The sequence below is a fragment of the Heterodontus francisci genome, unplaced genomic scaffold (genome assembly GCF_036365525.1).
Source record: "Heterodontus francisci isolate sHetFra1 unplaced genomic scaffold, sHetFra1.hap1 HAP1_SCAFFOLD_88, whole genome shotgun sequence".
Taxonomy (NCBI): domain Eukaryota; kingdom Metazoa; phylum Chordata; class Chondrichthyes; order Heterodontiformes; family Heterodontidae; genus Heterodontus; species Heterodontus francisci.
Window position 1 is genome coordinate 1,610,698 of NW_027142063.1, and position 23,179 is coordinate 1,633,876.

Sequence of the window (23,179 nt, forward strand, 5' to 3'; positions counted from 1 at the left end):
AGGATCGAGAACGAGAAGGCACAGATTTAAAGTAATTGGTAAAAGAAGCAAAAGCGACATGGGGTAAAACTTTTTCACACAGCGAGTGGTTAAAGTATGAACTGCCTGAGAATGTGATGGAGGCAGGTTCAATTGAAGCATTCAAATGGGAATTAGACTGTTATCTGAAAAGGAAGAATGTGCAGGATTATGGGGAGAGGACGGGGAAGTGACATGAGGTGAATTGCTCATTTGGAGAGTCAGTGCAGACACGATGGGCCAAATGGCCTCCTTCTGGGCAGTAACAATTCTGTGATTCTGTGATTCCAATATTCAAGTCATTTCAAGATATGGTGGTCCTGACACTGACCCTTGTGGACATCACAGTTCACCATCTTCCATTCTGAAAAACAACCAAATACCACAACTCGCTTTTCTTGATATTTCATCCATTTTTTAATCGAAGCAGATACTGACCCTCCTATTCCAGGAGCCTCAGTTTTGTTACCCAGCCTTTTATGTGGTAGTTTGTCAAACGCTTTCTTAAAATCCATATAGACAACATCCATTGCTTTCCCTTCATCAACCTTTTCTGTTACTTCATCAAAAAAATCAGTCATATTAGTGAAGAAGTGGAAAGGTGCTGAACCTCTCAGTTTTCGGTCTACCCAAACCAAGTTCAAGGCCTGAATAATGAACCGATTGCCTCATTAGTTCTGTGAATAATACAATGATTTAATAGACAAAGTTTTGAAACATTCCTGCCCATAAATCTTGATAACAGAGAGTGTGTGGATCTCCTGACTCAGAATGTTTAATGGATACAGTCCTCAGATCCGACAAGGAACCCCTGATCATCCACAGTAAAGACAGTGTGGATGAGGAAATGTAAGAGCCGGGAGCTGAAACTCAGGGACGGCCGAGCTCTCCTGTCATTGAGCTTGTGTGTCTGCTCTGCTCGCCGCACTTCCGGCTCTACTTTGTTTCCAATGAAAAGATGAAAAGGGCCGTTCGGTTTTCCTCTCACTGACAGCGTGTTTCACTCGGGTTAATATAACGCGGGACTTTTGCTGCTGAAATGAATTCTGCAAGGTCCCAGCAAACACACCGGCTCCCTCCTTTCTCCCCTCTTTCTATCGGATTGTTTTACCAGGAGGGGCTCAATAATAACAAACCCCCTGCAGGGAATGACCACAAATTGAGCATCTAAATGGGGCAAGTGGGCAGCTTTCTGGGTTCTAGGTTCCCCCTACCCCGCCCCTCCCTCCCTCCAGTCCAAGCCCCTCTTCACTTTCTTTGGGACTTTGATGAGGGTGAAATGGGGAAAGTTCCCATTGATGTTTGAATGCTGAATTGCTGCAGGGATCTGCGCATGCGTGATGCAGCCCCGCCCACAGTGGGACGTCACAATGAGGAGTGGAGCGCATGCGCAGACTTTCCCAACCCAGTCTGTGAAGCCATTCACTCAATCAGGGGAAGATGCTTTAAATCAGCTGCTAATGGAGACTTCCTGGGCCCGGGGAAAGGGAACAAACAGCACCTGTTTCCAGCAGCCACTGCTTTGGGAGCGTGTCCGCAGATGTGCTCAGAGATTAGCATTGAGTGGTGGGAAGTTGAGGGGGAGTCGGGGAGTGTTTGTAACAGACTTTTTTTTTATTTCCAAAATATACATTATTCATAAAAATCTGTAAAAATTACATTGCCAAACAGTTTCCAAACAGCACCAAAAAATACAAACATTGCAAGGGAGGTCAGTTTCCTTCAATACTGTCATAAGTTTCTTCCCAACCCTTCAGTTTCACAATTGTCATGTCAATTACAGTTTACATTTACAGCAATTGAGAATATTAACGATACAGTTCGACGGGTTTCCCATGGATCCAGCCCCTCAGTCCAGCTTGGTGGGGGAACCTTACACTGTGGTCTTTCCCCATTGAGCCTTTGCTGCGGCTGCCCCAAGCTTTAGTGCGTCCCTCAGCACGTAGTCCTGGACCTTGGAATGTGCCAGTCTGCAACATTCGGTCGTGGACAACTCTTTGCGCTGGAATACCAGCAAGTTTCGGGCAGACCAAAGGGCGTCTTTCACCGAATTGATAGTCCTCCAGCAGCAGTTGATGTTTGTCTCGGTGTGCGTCCCTGGGAACAGCCCGTAGAGCACAGACTCCTGTGTTACAGAGCTGCTTGGGATGAACCTTGACAAAAACCACTGCATCTCTTTCCACACCTGCTTTGCAAAGGCACATTCCAGGAGGAGGTGAGTGACCGTCTCTTCCCCACCACAGCCAACGCGGGGGCACTGTGCGGAGGGGGCGAGACTTCGGGTGTGCATGAAGGATCTGACGGGGAGGGCCCTTCTCACCACCAGCCAAGCTACGTCTTGGTGCTTGTTTGAAAGTTCTGGTGATGAGGCATTCCGCCAAATGACTTTGACGGTCTGCTCGGGGAACCATCCGACAGGATGCACCGTTTCCTTTTCCCGTAGGGCCTTGAGGATATTCCGTGCAGACCACTGCCTGATGGACCGGTGGTCAAAGGTGTTTGCCCGCAGAAACTGCTCCATGAAGGAAAGGTGGTACGGCACCGCCCAACTGCATGGAGCGTTCCGCGGCAATGTGACCAGGCCCATCCTTCGCAACACCGGGGACAGATAGAACCTCAGCACGTCGTGAAACTTGGAGTTTGTGTACTGGGGATCTACACACAGCTTGATGCAGCCGCACACGAAGGTGGTCATCAGGATGAGGGCCACGTTGGGTACATTTTTCCCGCCCTTGTCCAGAGATTTGAACATCGTGCCCCTCCAGACGCAGTCCATTTTAGATCCCCAGATGAAGCGGAAAATGGCTCGGGTGACTGCCACGGCGCAGGAGTGGGGTATGGGCCAGACCTGCGCCACGTAGAGCAACAGCGTGAGCGCCTCGCACCTGATGACCAGGTTCTTACCCACAATGGAGAGAGATCGCTGCCCCCACATGCCCAACGTTTGTTGTACCTTGGCTACTCGCTCCTCCCATGTTTTGGTGCATGCCCCATCCATTCCGAACCATATCTGTTTGTAACAGACACTGTGGAGCAGATGCTGCTCCCGGAACATGGAGTGAGCCGGGGACATGGGGAAGGGAGAGTTCATTCTCGGACAGTGTCTGTACAGGCTCAGGGAGACACAATGGGAAGAAATCACTATTGAAAATCACTGACAATTTTACCACCCAAAGGAGAGGGAATTTTCCTGCTTTAGTTCCAGTCTCTCACTGTTTGTTGGATTGTGAACAGTGGGGGGAAAAATAGCCGCAAAATAACGATGTGGACAGTTAGACAAAGAGCATTTATTGCAGACACCAGGTGAGAAGTGTGAAAGGCACATTTTAAATAGTGGCTGCTTGTTTTCCGTTGAAATAGAAATGCGGCTGTGTAAAGTTCACTGCTCTATCGGACAGTCCCAGTCATTGAGCAGTGCAGGGCTTGTGTTGTTTCTGAATGTCACAAACTTGTTGTAAATCCACTGCAAACACCTGGTAAACAGAAGCTGAATGCTGCAGTACTGCAGTGGAGTCAGACACTGACAGTGTTTGTGTTCCTGGTTTTCATTTTGTGATTGTTCATAATGATTATTATTGGGACGATTACATTGATCGCTTTTGTATCTTCTATCTCACCAGTTCTTTCATTCCTGCAGGAAAATACACGAAGGAACCTGAATGGATGTGGTGATTCTTAGACACAAAGAAAAGTGTAGCGAGCTCATTCCAACACACAGTCGGTACAGGATCACTCCCAAAGCACAGAGATACTGCCAGCTCATCAGTTCCACTGGAACAAACAAAAGAAGTAGTCACACAGACACTGATCCCAAAGTCAAGAGACACATTTTCAATCCAACAGTCAAACAACAGCATGAGAGACAGAAGTTGTTTCCATTTCACTCCAATTCAGTACAGCTGACAGGTTGATCCATCAATCACAGTCCAAAAACAAACTCACCATCAGATCTAAAAAAACTCTGTCACCATGGTTACATTTTAAATATAAAATCTGAAATAGAACAGACAAAATTTACAGAATTGAAAGGTACAGAATGAATGCAAGGAGGCTTTGAGGGGATTTGGACAGGTTAAATGAATGGGCAAGAACATGGCAGATGGAATATAATGTGAATAAGTGTGAAGTTCTCCACTTTGGTAGAATAAACAGAAAGACAGAGTATTTCTTAAATGGTGAGAGGCTGGGAAGTGTCGATGTTCAAAGGCACCTGGGTGTCCTTGTTCCTGAGACACTAAAAGCTAGTATGCAGGTCCAGCAATCAATTAGGAAGGCAAATGGTATGTTGGCTTCATTGAAAGCGTATTTGAGTACATGAGTAAAGATGTATGAAGTCTAGATGAGACTGCACCTGGAGTATTCTGTACAATTTTGGTTTCCTTATCTAAGGAAGGATAGACTTGTCATAGAGGGAGTGCAACAGAGATTCACCGGTCTCATCCCCTAGGATGGTGGGATTGTCTTATGATGAGAGACTGCAGAGACTGGGCCTAAATTCTCTAGAGTTTTGAAGAATGAGAGGTGTTCTCATTGAAACAGACAAAGTTCTTCCAGGGTGTCACAGGGTAGATATGGATAGGATGATTCCTATGTCTAGTGAGTCCAGAACAAGGGGACACAGTCTCAGAATAAGGGCAGGCCATTTGAGACTGAGATGAGCAGGAATTTCTTTACTCAGAGGGTGGGAACTCTGTGGAATTCTTTATCCCAGAGGGCTGTGGAAGATCAATCATTGAACATATTCAAGACAGAAATCGATAGATTTCTAAATACTAACAAGATCAAGGGATATGGAGATAGCAGGAAAAATGGCGTAGAGGTAGATGATCAGTCACGATCTGTTTGAATGTTGGAGCAGGCTCGATGGGCTGAATGGCCTAATGCCCCTATTTCCTATGATCCTATGAATCCCAATAATGTACATCAGACGTTAGACCAAGTTATGCATTACATACCAGTTCAAAAATGCCACAGAGATTAAGACTGAAAGACACAGTATCAATTCCATTACTACAAAATGAAGGACTTGGAGCTTGCAGACCAGCCCATGTTTAAGATTGAAAGTTATATTTTCATTCACAATCGTTTTCACAGAGCTAAATATTGAATACCAATCCACAACTTGTACAGGACTACCAAATAAAACCTACAACTGTAAAATACTGTTAATCCATATTTTAAATTAAACACAAGGCAAATAAATATTGATACATTAAGAGAGCAGGAAACAGTGAGAGCAGAATGGAGCATAAAGAGCCCAGGAGAGGGAGCAAGAGTTCACTCGGAGAGCAGGGAACAGCGAGAGCAGGCGTCAAAAAAGGCAAAGGAATACACAATTAATGGGAGAACACTGAACGGTGTAGAGGAAGTGAGGGACGTTGGAGTGAATGTCCACAGATCCCTGAAGGTAGCAGGACAGGTCAATAAGGTGGTTCAGCAGGTATATGGAATCCTTTCCTTCATTAACTGAGGTATAGAGTATAAGGGTGACCTGGTTTCCATGTCAATAAGTCACTGACAGCTAACATGCAGGTGCAGCAAGCAATTAGGAAGGCTAATAGTATGTTAGCCTTTATCGCAAGAGGATTTGAGTACAGGAGTAGTGAATTCTTGCTTCAATTGTATCGAACCCTGGTTAGACTGCACTTGGAGTACTGTGTGCAGCTTTGGTCCCCTTACCTTCGGAAGGATATTATTGCCATAGATGGAGTGCAAAGAAGGTTCATCAGACTTGTTCCTGGGATGGTGGGACTGTCCTATGAAGAGAGATTGGGGAAACTGGGGCTGTATTCTCTAGAGTTTTGAAGAATGAGAGGTGATCTCATTGAAACTTACAAAATATTTAAAGGACAGTCAGGGTAGATGCAGCTAAGATGTTTCCCCTGGTTGGGGAGTCGAGAACCAGGGGACGCAATTTCAAAATAAGGGGCAAGCCACTTAGGACAGAGATGAGGAGAAATGTTATTCCTCAGAGGGTTGTGAATCTTTGGAATTCTGTAACCCAGAGGGCTGTGGAAGCTCAGTTATTGAGTATGTTTAAAGCAGAGATTGATAGATTTCTAAATACAAATGACATAAGGGAATATGAGGAAAGTGTGGGGAAAAGGGCATTGATGTGGGTGATCAGCCATGATCATATTGAATGGTGGGGCAGGCTCGATGGGCTGAATGGCCGACTCCTGCTCCTATGTTCCTATGTTCCTAACTCCACATTATCGATGAGATACAGCCTCAGGCTGACTTGTCGGGTGTTGCAAACAGATATCACTGCTTCTGATCTTCACCAGAACAGAGAGTGAGATGTAAAATTGATCATCAAACAGACTGTGAGAGAATACAACAGAATAAAACACATATAAAGACACTGTGGAATAACAAATAGACTTGATTGGAATGTTGAATTTTGATTGGAATGGATAAAACAGCAGAAACAGCAGAATAAAGTGGGACAGAAAAGAGAAACTGATGGGAAGAAGGAAGAAAAGAAAGGATGGATCTGTTCACTTTTTTCAGTTTTTTCACTGGTCCATCAAAGTTGGGTTAAAAAAAGATGCAAAAAACAGAGAATTTCACCAAAAAGAGAGATTAAATGCTGCCGAAACCTTGGATCGAAGGATGCCCCAACAGATCACCTGTTTAACTGTCTCCTCACTGGGGGATTTCAATCAATGAGCAATATTATTCTCTACTTTTCTTTTGTTAAATGAAACCACTACTGTCACTTGGAGTTAATATCCCTGTGTTCCAACTCCTGAATAATAAAATTGTGTGTTTCGCGATATTTTCTGGACACATTCCCTGCTGAAAGAACTAAGAACTCTTTTCTAATTTACACAATACAATATACACACTCATCAAGCCTCCAAAACGAGCATCCTTGGTGCTGCTCTCTCTTCTCCCAAACCTCATCTCATGTGACTGTTACATCATCACTCTGATTGTGGGAGGGGTTGATCCCACTGTCTTCAGCATTAACCCTTTACAGCCTCATACTGCACTGTCTGTCCAAAAAAATCGGTGGAGGGAACTTGAATTATCAAAACAGCAACAGCTGCCAGTTGAAAATCAACTCAACCCATCAGAGAGAGAGAGAGAGAATGTCAGAGAACTTCCTGCATCCAGTCCTGACCCTGTCACACTCAGCAGCTGCTCACCCAGACCCCACTCTCATCAACACTGAACATTGTTACCGAGACCCTTCAAATACTGTTTATAAAAGGTCGCAAAGATCAAAGTTCACACAGTTGTATTAAATACAACAAAGTTTAATATCTTCTCACCGTTTCTCGGTAACCACATGAGACATAGGTTTTCTTATTTGGTTCCTTTGATTTTTCTTGTTCCTGACTGACAAATATTCCAAACCTCAGATAAACCCTCCCACTTGTGTCATGTCCCAGTCTCGGTTAAAAGCAACACAGAATGACACAAACACTCTCCTTCAGTGAGATTAATATCAAGCTGTTTTCCAGGTTGAATGTAACTGTGAACAAATTTATGTCAAAGAAGTTACCTTTGATGTATCAGCACTGAAGTTCTGTACAAGGAGGAACAGCCATTACAAACTCATATCCTTCACAAAGGCTGTTTTTGTATGTGATTGAAATTCATCATGTATTTTGAATTGAAGCTCACAAGACACAGATGTCAGTGTTGATAATGAAACTTTTCAAGCATGTTGCTACTGTGAAATAAGGCTCTGCTGGGAGTTGAACCCAGGATCTTCTGGTTATTAGACAGGTGCTTTAACCAACTAAGCTACAGAGCCAGATTGCAAATGTGTGTGCAATTGAGGTCAGAGGAAGACCTTGCAGATAGTGGGCAGACTTTGGCGAGTCAAGAGCTGAGTTCGTCACGGCAGAGTTCCCAGCCTCTGACTCGCTCTTGTAGTTGTAGCTGTAGTTGTAATTGTAATAGGCAACCGTCCGTCTCGGAAGACGATGGGCTACACCCGGGGTGTTCGTCACTTCTGTGTGAAACATCGGTTGTTGTGGCTGTCGAGGACGACTCGTGAGTGACAATCCCTTCCACAGCTGGTACAGATGAATATCATTGGCCCGAGGTCGACTGATAATTTTTCCTTCCTCTGAGCTCTCTTTCCCACCATCTGGTCATTTCTTTTGTCCTCTGCTTTTCCCATGGTCTTCCTGAATGCCTTTCTCCAGGAATTCCAGTCAGCAGGAAGGACTTCCCATGCATCGACTCCAATCCCAGTCAGCTTGAGATCTCGCTTTGCAGATGTCCTTGTATCACAGACGTGGGTGACCTGTTGGTCTCGTGCTGATAGCAAGCTCACCAAAGAGCATGTCTTTGGCAAAGCGACCGTCATCCATTCAGCACACATGACCCAGTCAACAGAGTCACCGCTGACTCAAGAGGGCAAACATGATGCAGATCCCTGCACGCTGGTGTACTTCTGCATTCGGCACTCTGTCCTGCCAGGAGATGCCCAATATCCATCTGAGACAGCGGAGGTGGAAGCTGTTCAGCTGCTTTTCTTGGCTTGCATAAGTTGTTGATGCTTCTCTACTATAAAGGAGGATGCTGAGAACACAAGCCTGGTACACGCGGAGTTTTGTATTTTCGATCAGTTTGCTGTCGGTTCACACTCGTCTTCTCAACTTTGACATGACAGCTGTAGCATTGACAATCCTGGTGCTGATTTCAGTATCAAGGGACAGATTGCTGGTGATTGTTGATCCAAGGTATGTGAAGCTGTTGACAACCTCCAAAGTGAGCCTGTCGATGTTGATGGAAGGTGGAGTCTCTACGTCCTGGCCCATAACTTTGATCTTCCTGATGCTGATCGTCAGTCCAAACTCCTTGCAGGCCAGGGAGAACCGATATACAAGCTGCTGTTAATGAACTTCATTATGGGATGTCAGCACAGCGTCATCAGCAAACAGCAACTCACAGACCAAGAACTGACTCATTTTGGTCTTGGTGCGCAGTCTTGCCAAGATGAACAGCTTGTCATCAGCTCTGGTATGCAGGTGGACACCCCCATCTGAGTCACTGAAAGTTTAAAATAGCAGCATGGAGAAGAATATGCCAATTGTAAAGGATGTGAGCTGTGCGGAGGTTACAAGGAGGCTTCCAGGGGACTTGGACTGGATAAGTGAATGAAATGACAGATGGAATATAATGTGAATAAGTGTGAAGTTATCCACTTTGGTAGAATAAACAGAAAGACAGAATATTTCTTAAATGGTGAGAGGTTGGGAAGTGTTGATGTCCAAAGGGACCTGGGTGTCCTTGTTCATGAGACACTAAAAGCTCGCATGCAGGTGCAGCAATCAATTAGGAAGGCAAATGGTATGTTGGCCTTAACACGAGGGGTCATGAGTACAGGAATAAAGATGTCTTGCTGCAATTGTATAGAGCCTGGGTGAGATCGTGCTGGAGTATTGTGTGCAGTTTTGGTTTCCTTATCTAAGGAAGGATATACTTGCCACAGAGGGAGTGCAACGGAGGGTCACCAGACTAATCCCTGGGATGGTGGGATTGTCTTATGAGGAAACTGGGCTTGTATTCCTTAAAGTTTCATTTAAAAGGCCATTTAAAACTGAGATAGGGTGGAATTGCTTCACTCAGAGGGTGGTGAATCTTTGGAATTCTCTACCTCAGGGGTTTGTGAAAGTTCAATCATTGAGCATGTTCAGGACAGAAATTGATAGAAATCTTGATACTCATGACATCAAGGGATATGGGGAGAGCGCGGGGAAGTGGTGATGAGGTAGATGATCATCAAGGATGTAATTGAATGACAGATCAGGCTCGACAGGGTAAACTGCCTCCTCCTACGTTCCGAAGAGAGTTTGCACCAGGACACAGCCCTGTTTTACCCCACTGCTGATCGTGAAAGTGTCTGATGTTGCTCCATTGTAACTGACGAAACTGTGCATGTTCTCGTGGAAAGAAGAGATGACGCCCAAGAGTTCAGGAGGGCTGCCTAGTTTCCACAGCAGTTTGAAGAGTCCGTCTCTGCAAACAAGATCGAAGGCCTTGGTGATGTCTATAAAGACAATGTAGAGTGGTCTGTCCTGTTCACAGTACTTCTCCTGTAACTGCCGAAGTGAGAAAATCATGTCGACTGTCGATCTACCAGCTCTGAAGCTGCACTGAGACTCAGGATAGATATGATGTCAGGGTCTGCAATCTGGTCAGAGCAATGCGAGGAAAGACCTTCCCCACAATACTTAGCAAGCAGATGCCTCGCTAATTGCTGCAGTCACTGCGATCGCCTTTATTGTTGCACAAGGTGACAATGTTTGCATCACGCATGTTGAGAGGCGCGGATCTCCCCTTCCAACAGAGACACAGAAGTTCATGGAGATGCTGCAGCAGACCTGCTTTTCCACTTTTGATGATTCCAGGTGGAATATCATCATTTCCCAGGGCTTTACCACTGGCAAGACGGTCAATGGCGTTGTTGAGCTCTATGGTGGTGTCGCTGTCCAGCTCCTCCATGACAGGGAAGTCTGGAATGGTGCTGAGAGCTACTTCAATGACAATGTTCTCCGTTATGTAGAGTTCAAGGTAATGCTCCACTCACCTTTCCATCTGCTTGTTAGGTTCAGTGATGATCACCCCTGTCTTTGTCTTCAAAGGTGTTGATTTAGTTACTGCTGCTCCCATTGCTTTCATAATTTTTGTTTTATTCATTCATGTGATGTGATCATCACTGGCTAAGCCAGCATTTATTGCCCATCCCTCATTTCCCATGAGAAGGTGGTGGTGAGCTGCCTTCTTGAACCGCTGCAGTCTGTGTGAGGTAGGTACACCCACAGTGCTGTTAGGAAGGGAGTTCCAGGATTTTGACCCAGCAACAGTGAAGGAAAGGCGATATAGTTCCAAGTCACGATAGTGTGTGGCTTGGAGGGGAACTTGCAGGTGGTGGTGTTCCCATGAATTTGCTGCCCTTGTCCTTCTAGTTGGTAGAGGTTGCGGGTATGGAAGGTGCTGTCTAAGGAACCTTGGTGTGTTGAATTCCTTCATATGTCCCTCTAGCATCCCCCAGATTCAGTGGCAGTTTGTATGCTGTTGCAGAGTTTTAACCAGTATTGATTGGTGCAGTGCTGAACAGTCTGCAGAGACTTGTTTCTGGCAGTTCTGAGAGCATCTAGAGTTTGTTTGCTGGAGACTTGTTTGCAGTTCATGAGGACTCTCTTCTTAGTTGCAGTAACTGACTCCATTTCAGTCCAATAAGCCTCAAAACAGTCAGCATTCCTCCCATCTCTTTTCCCATACACAGCGAGTGCAGAGTTATAGATGGTGGCGTGCAGATGATTCCACTTTGATACCACACTGAGGCCTTGGGCGTTTTCTGAAAGAGCCTGATCGAGGATGTTGAGGAACTCCTGGGTCCTTTCTGGATCAGTGGTTCGGCAAGTGTTGATCCGAGAACGACCTTTCTTCTTGGATGGGTGAAGCTTTCTTGGCTGAAGCCTGACCTTGTTACACACCAGGGAGTGGTCAGTGTCACAGTCAGCGCTATGATAGCTGCGTGTGATGAGGACACTGCTGAGGGTGGTACGTCTGGTGATGATAAGGTCTAGCTGGTGCCAGTGGCATCATCTCGGATGTCTCCAGGACACCTTCTGGCACAGCTTGACCTGGAAATAGCTGTTCGTCACACAGAGTCCATGGTGACAGCATCGCTCCAGAAACCTCTGTCCATTTTCGTTCATCTTGCTAATCCCCTGGTGCCCTATGCTCGTTGGCCAAGCTGTCGTCAGTACCCAAGCTTGCGTCGAAATCCCCTAGAAGATACAGTCCCTCGGTGCTGGGAATTCTACTGATGGCAGTGTCAAGTGTCTCATAGAATTGATCCTTGACATCTGGGGTGGAGGTGAGTGTCGGCACATAGATGCACATGAGATTAACTGGGCCCGCGCTTGTTGACAAGTGAAGGGTAAGATGTCTATCTGAGCCTACTGTGGGTGGTTCACTCATCACAAGTAGCATGTTATTTACTGTGAAACCCACTCCATGCTCACGAGTTGCCTCTTGGGCTTTCCCCTGACAGAAGAAGGTGTAGTGTTTCTCTTTGAGGGATCCACTTTGAATGAGTCTAGTTTCTTGCAGCACAGCAATGTCCACATTGAGCCTTGTGAGTTCCTTGTCAATCACAGCTGTCTTGTGTGTGCCATCAACCTGCAGAAGGTTGTCGGTAAGGCCAGGACACATGGTCCTTACAATCCAGCTTGTGATGCGAAGCACTGGTGTCTTCTTTGTTGAGTTTGTCTTGCCTGGTGCATCGATTATCAATCCGCCAGTTGAGAGATATCTCTCGAAGCTGTAAGCACCCATTGAAGCAAGTAGGTCGTGGCAGGACAGCACCTAACTGACTGGGGGCTGCACAGCTTGGAGTAGGTGGTAGTTATCCATTGAGACGCGATGATCTCTCCCACTGTCAAAAGTAGCCCCTAGTGCTCATACTCTACACCAATTGAGTGAGAGCTTATAATCGGTAACTGTTTCTTCCCATGTTTTGCTAATGTTTAACCATGAAGCTGGAGTGTCCTCTCCAGGGCACAGGCCTGGGCAAATAGTATGGAGACACTGAGCATCAGGACCCCCTCTCAGCATTGCTAGTATTGTCCAAAGGAAAGGAAAAAAACAGTACTATTTGGTACCAGCTCTGCTGTAGGAGTTGCTGGAAAACTACCTGATAAGTAACAGGTATGGGACTCCACTCCGGATTTACTGTCCAGGTTTACTCCCCAAGCCTTCTTCTCTCTAAAGACACCCACAGGGAAGTGAGACTTTTTGCCCATAGATGGGGCTCTGTTTCTTGGCATCAGGATGGAACCACACGCCAGTGGGCCTGCATGACTTGCACAAGGATATCACACACTGCCCCATCCCTGGGACAGCTCAGAGAGATACCCTGATGATAATATACCTCACAGGAAAATCACAAACAGCCCCCTCCCTAGGACAGCTCAGGGTCAGACACTGCACACACTGCAACAACAGTGACATTACTGGATTAGTCCCTCCATTCTGAAAAACAAGCATTCACCCTACTTTATGCTTTCCGTCTCTCAGCCAATTTTGTATCCACGCTGACACTGTCTCTTTAATCCCATCTGCTCAAATTTTGTTAACAAGTCTATTTTATGGTACTTTTTCAAACACAATTTTGAAGTGCAGACACACACCATCAACCTCACCACCCTGGTCAACTCTCTCTGATACCTCATCAAAGAAATTAATTCATTAATTAATTCATACACAATCTTCTGTTAACCAATCTGTACTGGCTGTCATTTATTAGCCCATGTTCTACCAAGTGCCAGTTAATTTTCTCCTGGATAATTGTCTCTAAAAGTTTCCCCACCACTGACATTAGACGAACTGGTCTGTAGTTCCTGGGGTTATCTCTCTTTTTAAACAGGGCTGTAAAATTAGCAATCCTTGCAGACTTATCTTTCAGTTCTGGAAAGTCTATTGTGGACAATCTCTTTGGGCATGACTTTAACCAATTAAAGCAACAGGATACTTGATTAATAAGTCCAGAACTTTTATTGAGAGTAAAATAGTACTTAATAATTGGAAGTAAAATTATCTTGAACAAACTTGGTGAATATAACTTTACAGCTCTAGCAGGTGTGTGGACTGGTCGAGCTTGGTCTCAGAGTGTCACGGTCCTCTTTGTCCAGCCTAGATCCCTCATCAGGTGGAGAACTTGGTCGATGATCTGAGCCTTTACCCCTGAGATCTTCTCGTGTTCCTGCACACTGAAACCTTACAAGATCCCTACTTTTAACCCCTGGATGGCCATCACACCACCTTGTAAAATAATAATTGGTCTGAGCTGTTGATAGGTACATTTAATTAATGATGTCTTCCACTAACAGCCAACTGTCCTCAGAATCTCAGACATGAGTACAATGGAGTGGTTTCACACTGTCTCCCAATCTGATCTGAAACAAGTTTCCTATTCATTAAATCGAGACTCTTGAAAATGATGGAAATACTCAGCAGGTCTGGCAGCATCTGTGGAGAGAGAAACAGAGTTAACGTTTCAGATCTGTGATCTTTCATCAGAACTGGGCTGAAATTGTCTGAGGGACTGAGATTGTGGAATCAATTTCAGGGTCAAAAACATTGTACTCTGTAAGGATAGGAAGATGGTGATTATTAAGTATAGTGCAAGAATATAGATGCTTTTACATTATTTGAATCAACATTGATTTAAACCTTGTGCTCACGAAACCTATCTTTTGATCACAATGACATTGATAACAATGGAAAAAGCAACACATGCATTTCACGACCACAGGACTTTGTAAAGCCTTTTACAGCCAATGAAGTACTTTCCAAGTGTAGTCACTGTACAGTACAATACAATACCCTACAATAAGGATATTTCACATTCGAGTCACGCAAGTCCCAGGCAATGACCTTCTGAAACAAGAGAGAATCTAACCCTCTCCCCTTGACATTCAACAGCATTACGAGTGCTGAATCCCCCACGATGAACATCCTGGGGGTTACCATTGACCAGAAACTGAACTGCAGTAGTCATATAAATATCATGGCTACAAGAGCAGGTCAGACACTAGGAATCCTGCGGCGAGTAACTCACCTCCTGACTCCCCAAAGCCTGTCCCCTATCCACAAGGCACAAGTCAGGAGTGTGATGGAATCCTCTCCATTGCCTGGATAGGTGCAGCTCCAACAACACTCAAGAAGCTCAACGTCATCCAGGACAAAGCAGCCCACTTGATTGGCACCTCATTCACTATATTCACTCTCTCCATCACCAACGCACAGTGGTAGCAGTGTGTACCATCCACAAGATGCACAGCAGCAAGGCAGCAAGCCTCCTTACACAGCACCTTCCAAACCCGTGACTTCTACTACCTAGAAGGACAAGGGCAGCAGATGCATGGGAACACCATCACCTGCAAGTTCCCTCTGAGCCACACACCATCCTGGAATTGGAACTATATCACCGTTCCTTCACTGTGGCTGGGTCAAAATCCTGGAACTCCCTTCCTAACAGCACCACATCGACTGCAGTGGTTCAAGAAGGCAGCTCACCACCACCTTCTCGAGGGAATTAGGGATGGGCAATAAGTGCAATAAATAAAAATAAAATCAATAAAAAATGACAATATCCTGTAATCCCCAAAAGTAGAAAATACATATGAAAATGAAAATATAATAAAACACAGTCAGCATGGATTTCACAAAGAAAGACTTGATTAAACTTATCTTTGAAGAATCAACTGCAAGAGTAATACAGCAGATGTAGAAGAGTTTAAGTTAATAAAGCCTCATCCTTTTAAGTGCCTGAACCAACAAATTGTGGGTTAACCAACAAGCACACTAACTGACAGAGCTGGGTGTTGTGCTTTCTAGATTACCCGAAAGCAGGGTGTCAATGAGTTAAATCTTCAGGTTGCTGCAACCAGAATAGCCATTGTCCACGATCAGTTTTACTGTTACAAATAAAGGGTGGAACATTCATTGTGAATCTATAGAAACAGTCTGGTCCTGCACACTGCAGACACATCCACGTCATCACCAGCCAGCTCTCCTATAATAGATGCAGTTATTTGACTTTTCAGCATTAGCTCCATGAATTAATTTTGAAAGGTTTTAAATTCCAAGAAGCTTTGTGAATATTCAGCCCTTGAGAAGAAATCATTCCCTGGCCACAGTGGAGAGAGCATTGAAAATAAAACAGTAGACTGTCAGGTAACACAGAGAATGCTCATCAGCTAATCTATAATTGCTTAGTTTTCTTACTTTTGCTCTTATTATTCGGTTTTTCATCCTTTTCAGTTCCTGACTGTGGATATTATTGTGATTAAATGTGAAAAGATACACTGTGTCTCAGCCCCGGTATATTGGCTCTTTCTCTGTGCAGTGCTGTGTGCACTCAGATACTGACAGTGTCTCTCCCTCCCTCAACTTTCCAGCCCTGACGGTGCAGAAAGCGCTGCTCAAAGGTACACATTCTGACTGTTTGCAGTTGATTAGTGAGAGATTATTAACGTATCCTTCTGCAGCGCTGCCTCGGTTAATAACAGCAGATCGAAGTCACATTTCAGATACAGAAACAGATTCATCAATTATTCACTCTTTCCCAGAGTGAGTGAGGCCGGGACAAGCAGCAACATTCCGGCCCCACACTCTGCAATTACCCAGCACCAGCGGAAAGCAGTGAATACAGATTCAATCAGTGGGTTAATGTCCATTACAGGGATGCAAGATTCCACAGCCCAGGACAAACATCCCCATACACCGAGAACAAGCTCAGGAAAACCCGGGGGAGTTAATATCCCAATCACTGAGCATTCCAGTAACATTGAACAAGTTCCTGAACTGAGTGAACCTTTCAAAGGACAGAAGTGATGACGAGGTCAAAAAGGTCTGAACAGTTGAGGTGACTGAGCGGTTTCAGCTTCTCTGTTCAGGTTGCAGCTTTCACTGGAGGCATGTGTTTAAATCCCACTTCTGACAACTTGATTTTCAGTTACTTTGCAGAGCTTCCTTGAAGGTTTGAGGTAGAGTAAAAACTGAGGAACTGTGTCTAACTGCTGAACGGTCAGTAACCGAAGGTTACAGATTTAAAGTGACTCACAAAACCAGAAGGAACATGAGGAAAAATTCCTTTCTGCAACGTGTGGTTAGGATTTCAGTTATGTGGATAGATTGGAGAAGCTGGTGTTGTTCTCCTTAGAGAGAAGATTTGATAGAGGTGTTCACAATCATGAGGGGTCGTGACAGATCCGATAGAGAGAAACTGTTGGTGGAAGGATTGAGACTCAGGTAAAAGCTGTGGCTCAGTTGGTCACACTCACCTCGAAATCACAAGCTTCTGGGTTCAGATTTCACAGCTGACACTCCAGTGCAGCACTGAGGGTGTTGAAGGTGCTGCCTTTCAGGTGTGATGTTAAACCAAGACCTGGTCTGCATGTTTGGGTGAATGTAAAAGATCCCATGCTGCAATTTCAAACAAGTGAAGAGCAATTCTCCCTGGTGTTGTGATCAATATTTGCCCCTCAATCAGATCAGTTGGTCATTATCACATTGCTGTTTGTGGGTATTAGCTGCTGCATTTCTGACATTACAACAGTGATTACACTTCAAAAGTATTTCATTGTTTACAAAGTGCTTTGATATATCCAGTGGTCAGGAAAGGTGCTATATAAATGCAAGTCTTTTCTTTCTTTATCACAACACATTGCAGTGTAAAAAATGGTTCCTCATGTCACCTCTGGTTCTTCTGCCAATCACCTGATATCTGTGTCCTCTGCTTACTGACCCTTTTACCACTGGAAACATTTTCTCCTTATTTAAACTATTGAAAACCTCCATGATTTTGAACAAATGTGTCAAATCTTTTCTGAATTTTCTCTGCTGCAAGGAGAACAACCCCAGCTTCTCCAATCTCTCCACATAACTGAAATCTCTCACCCTGCTGCCATTGTGGAAAATCTCCTTTTTATTCTTTCCTGGGTTGTGGGCACTGCTGACACAATGTGATTCCTATCAACGGAGCGGCCTGCTGACATCATCAGAGAGCGCCAAGCTGCGCATAGGCACAGCTACATCTTGCCAGGGTTAAGTGGCACATGCACAGGATGATGTCATGGCTCAGCACCAACATCATCGCAAATCAGCGCCTGGTCCATCTTCGCACATGCACGCTAAAGCGTCATCGGGTATCCAGCCTCTCACTCAGCTGAAGGAAGCGGCTGAATGGGAGACTTTGAGGTTGGAGCTCTCCCCACTCGGCCTTGACGCTTCTTCTCCTCAGCTGCTCGCTCTCCACCTCGCTGCTCCCCTGGCCGATTGTTCCCTGTTCGCGTCACCCAGCTCTCCTGCCACTCGCTCCCAGCCCCCCAACCCCCACTCCAGCCATTAGCTCTATGCCGTGCCACTTTCCTCCTCTTGGTCACTCGTTCTTCACTCCTACGTCACGCTTTATGAGAGGCATAGATAGTGTAGATAGCCAGACTCTGTTTCCCATGGTAGGGGTGACTAAAACTAGAGGGCATAGATTTAAGCTAAGAGGGAGGAGGTTTAAAGGGGGTCAAAGGGGTAAATTTTTCACAGAAAGAATAGTGGGTATCTGGAATGAGCTGCCTGGTGGAGGCAGGAACAGTAGTCACATTTAAGAGGCATCTGGACAGGTACTTGAATGAGCAAGGCATGGAGGGATATGGAATAAATGCAGGCGGGTCGGATTAGTATAGATAGGCATTATGGTCGGCATGGACGTGGTGGGCCAAAGGGCCTGGTTCTATGCTGTACGACTTTATGACTCTCTGTGACTCCTGTTAATTGTTTAATTATCCACCACCATTCAGGACTGGATGTGGCAGGACTGCAGAGCTTTGATCTGATCTGTTGATTGTGAGATTGCTTAGCTCTATCTATTGCATGCTGCTTCCGCTATATGACATGCAAGTAATTCTGTGTTGTAGCTTCACCAGGTTGACATCTCATTTTTAGGTCTGCTTGGTGCTGCTCCTGACATGCCCTCCTGCACACTTCATTGAACCACTATTGCTCCCTTGGCTTGATGGTAATGGTAGAGTGAGGGATATGCCAGGACATGAGGTAACATATTGTGTTTAAATACAATTCTGCTGCTGCTGATGGCCCACAGTGCCTCATGGATGCCCAGTTTTGAGCTGCCAGATCTGTTCATTTCTTCCCTCAGATATAATTGAAAAAAAAATTCTGAAGAAATGCATGAACTAAATAAAAAGGAGAGAGAAATAAATACTGGCAAAATAGATGGCAGCATTTGGAAGGTAAAAAGATTTCAGATTTATTATTGATGAGTGAGAGGAATTTCTCACACTTTGGGGCTTCTGTAAGTGGATTTACTGTATCAGAGTAGAAGTACTGTTTCAGGCCTTGTTAGCTCAGTTGGTAGAGCATGAGACTTTTAATCTCAGGGTCTTGGATTTGAGACCATTGTTGTGTGGTTGCTCTTCCCTTTTTCAGTCTTCATCGGCAGAGAGTTCAAGGAGTGTTTGAAATTAAATTCAACAACATCACCAGATTTCAACCCCCATCCCTTGCCCCCCTCCCAGTGTAGTTGACAGGACCATCAACCTCTGCCTTCCCCCTTCCCCTCCCTCCCAGAACTGCGACAGGGATCCCCTTGTCCTCACTTTCCACCCCACCTGCCTCCACATCCAAAGGATCATCTTCCACCATTTCCACCACCTCCAGCGTGATGCCACCACCTACCTCATCTTCCCCTCCCCTGTCAGCATTCTGTGAGAATAAGAAATACTGAAATGTTGTTTCTACAGCTTGTGGAAAGTTACCAAGAATTCATTTGTACACAACATAATGAAATCACTGAAAAAGAGAACTGATAAAGGTATGTAAGTAGAGACCTTAAGACAGTACATCACTGACAAAGAGAACTGATAAGGGTATGTAAGTGGAGACCTTAAGACAGTACATCACTGAAAAAGAGAACTGATAAGGGTATGTAAGTACAGACCTTGGGACAGTACATCACTTAAAAATTGTGCTTAGGCAGATAAAAGAGAAACAGCAAGAGTTAGAACAAAGGATGTAGTGAATAAGAAACTGCCCCACTAAGATAAAGGCTGACAGCTGCAAGTTAAAACACACAATGGAGAGCCAAATAAGGTAAAACAAAAACAAGAGTTAGGGGCTAGAAAGTTAGAGTAGGGGGAGAAGTAAACAGAGGAGGAGACTGTAGCAACCATAGGATAGGTTAGTGTCATAATACGTTATAACCAATAATGTAAAATAAAGGCGTGGACAAATGGATTTGTGTTGTATAAACATGAAATGAATATGTTGATCGGTGTGCCTGCTTGTAGGACACCCGATCTTGCAAGAACGTTAAATAAACTTACTTCTTCAGAGTTTGACTTGGTGTAAATTATTATTAAGTGGGCTACGTTTCTCACAATTGGGGGCTCGTCCGGGATCTCTTCATCATTGCCGGGACCGCGGCCGACGACAGACGAGAAGAGGCGTCCCGTTAATTTAAAAACGGTCTCGTTTCTCTCGTTGGTAGCGGACCCGAGTAATTGACTGAAAACGATCCTAGGGAAGTCACTCTGAACGAGTATTTAGTGCGGCAGGTACACATGTGAAGTCAGGCAACTCCGTGCACGGACAAAGGTAAGAAAAACGACTATTAAGTATTATCTTGGTGACTTATGGTTAACTGTAGGATAAGACCTTCTAAGTACCAAATGTCCTTGAGGAGTGAATTTTACAGTCCTGAAGTACAAGACCCTTCAGCTAGGAGGTGAGTACTGTATGGTATAAGACCCTTCAGTTAGGAGGTGAATACCGTAAGGTATAAGACCCTTCAGCTAGGAGGTGAATACCGTAGGGTACAAGACCCCTCAGTTAGGAGGTGAATACTGTCGGGTATAAGACCCTTCAGTTAGGAGGTGAATACCGTAAGGTATAAGACCCTTCAGCTAGGAGGTGAATACCGTAGGGTACAAGACCCTTCAGTTAACCATGGGAAATAAATCGTCTAAAAAGGAAGACGATGGGAGACAAGGAAAGTCTGCCGGCAACATCCCTCCAGAAAGTCCATTGGGACGGATGTTGGAGTATTGGGATTTAGAGTCAAAAACCAAGGAGAAAAAGACCCAAATATGATCTAAGGACAGCAAGAAGGACCACCCCTAAACCCGACGATAACGACGACGATAGAGACAGAGAGTCTCCTAAGACAATGATGCCCTTGAGAGAGGTACCAATAGGAAATAATGAAATTGGATTTGTTAGTGCACCATTAACGTCAGGAGAGGTAAGAGTGTTTAAAAAGGAAATGAAAGTCCTCGTAGAAGACCCCTGAAAATTTGGGAAAGAGAAAACCCTCCCGGGGTAGGGGGAAACGAACCAGCTGAACAAAAATACCCTAATCAAGACCCGCAGTGGCAGAACAATAATATCGGCCATTGGGGCCAGATGAAAGACCTTAGAAATCTGATAGTAAAAGGCATTGTTGTAAACAAGTAGTTGAAGCCCCTGCAAAACTTATGCCTTTACAGAGTTACCGCAGGCCCCTCTTATGGCACAAGCAGGCGACGTATTGAGTGCGACCCCTCTGGGTGTTGAAGGCTGTTTCTAGACAAATAGAGACCATTAAAGGCACCTAGGTGGGATCAAGGGATTGATTTTTTTAAATGTTTTGAAGAATCAAAAGGGGGGACTGTGAGAACAGAATTTAGATTTTAGAATTTTTAAGAACAGAATTACATGGGAACATTTAAGATGAAACAATTAATCAGTCATGTATTGCTAACAAGCCAGCTGACTTCATAACTTCAGGGCTGCAGAGGCAACTTGGCCTTGCAGCTGGTACAGCGAGAGAGAGAGAGTGAGACATTGTACTTCAACAGCACTCTTCTTATCACCCAGACATGACAATCCTAGGGAAAGGCTAGAATGAAAAACATACCGACCAGGCTAATACACGCCCCCTTGTTAGAGGGTGGCTCAGCCTACCCTGAAACAATTAATCAGTCATGTACTGCTAACAAGCTAGCTTCAGTGCTGTAAGGAGGGACAGCTTATCAGAAATGACTTCATAACTTCAGGGCTGCAGAGGCAACTTGGCCTTGCAGCTGGTACAGCGAGAGAGAGAGAGAGAGACATTGTATTTCAACAGCACTCTTCTTATCACCCAGACATGACAATCCTAGGGAAAAGTTAGAATGAAAAACATATCGACCAGGCTAATACACACCCCCTTGTTAGAGGGTGGCTCAGCCTACCCTTCTGATTCAGCAGTGGCTGAGTTTTTTATATTTGCTTTTATCTTATACTGCTTAAATGTTATTTGAGCAAATAGATCCATATAATCTTAGTGAATATATATAATCATATATAAGTTGATCAGTAGAGAGAGAAGGTTATCATAGAATGATAAAAGGGGGGAATGTGGAAGTGAGCAGAAAGGCATGGCACTATGCTTAATGGGAAATATAGCCAAGTTAGGAATAGTAGCTTTGCTGAGCTTTGATTTTAAGTGGCAGAAACCACAATGAAATAGCTAAAAGGGATGGCCAGAGTGTGTGCAAGCTGTGGCAGCCACAGCACTTCAGACCAAGGAAGTCATTTTACCTCGAAGCTATAACAAGAAATAGTTAGGGGATTGGGAATCCAATGGGACTTCCATACCCCTTGGCTCTCTCCCTCTTCAGGGCGGGTGGAAAGAATGAATCAGACCTTAAAGAAACACCTGTCCAAACTGATACTTGAAACAAGGTTACCCTGGACAAAATGTTTACCTATAGCGATACTCAGAATTCGGACAGCCCCTAGAAAAGATGTGGGACTGTCCCCCTATGAAATGCTATTCGGATTACCCTATATGGGAACCAGGGGCAAGATGCCAACCTTAGAAACTAAAGATTCGTTTCTAAAGAACTATATACTGGCGTTGTCTTCCTCATTGTCATTCCTCAGGAAGCAAGGCCTGTTAGCACAGACACCACCTCTCGAATTTGCAGTGCACAAGATCCAACCAGGAGATTGGGTTCTGGTGAAATCGTGGAAAGAGACTAAACTACAACTGAACTGGGAAAGACCATACCAGACTCTCCTAACCACTGAAACAGCCATAAGAACGGCAGAAAGAGGTTGGACCCACTACACAAGAATCAAGGGGCCGGTACAAACCCCGGCCGAGGAAGGAACTTGGACAACCGAATTAACAGAAGAACCATTGAAAATAAAGCTAAAAAGATTTTGAGTAACAAACTTTTTTTTAATATAACGGCGCGAGCGCGGAAATACTGTCTGTAATATTGTGTGCCTTCTTTATTTCTTTTCAAAAGTAGCCAGGAAATAAAATGGGTTGGATGTTTTTGTATTACCCACTTCCAATTAGACAACAAGGTGTTTGGAGTAACAGTTAGAGAAGGGAAAAAGAAAGGTGAATTAAAATGTTGTTTTCAGGTAACAATAGATAAGACTGGTAAACCAGCTAACAAACTAAAAGGGACCTCTCATAACGATCCTAACATAGTAAAAATAATAGAGGTAAAAGACTTGAGAAAGACAATTGAGATAGAAACCGGTTACAGGGACACAAATGCCTGGGTAGAATGGATAAAATATACTGTAAAAAGTTTGAACAAAAACAATTGCTATGCTTGTGCATCTGGTA

At 44.6% G+C, this 23,179-nt stretch overlaps 1 non-coding gene across 1 annotated transcript; it reads right to left on the reverse strand.

The window, feature by feature from the left end:
- Positions 1-7,712: 7,712 nt before the first annotated feature.
- On the reverse strand, positions 7,713-7,786 carry trnai-aau (transfer RNA isoleucine (anticodon AAU)). Its single transcript has one exon. It is a non-coding gene; the product is annotated as a tRNA-Ile (tRNA).
- Between the last annotated feature and the right edge of the window lie 15,393 nt (positions 7,787-23,179).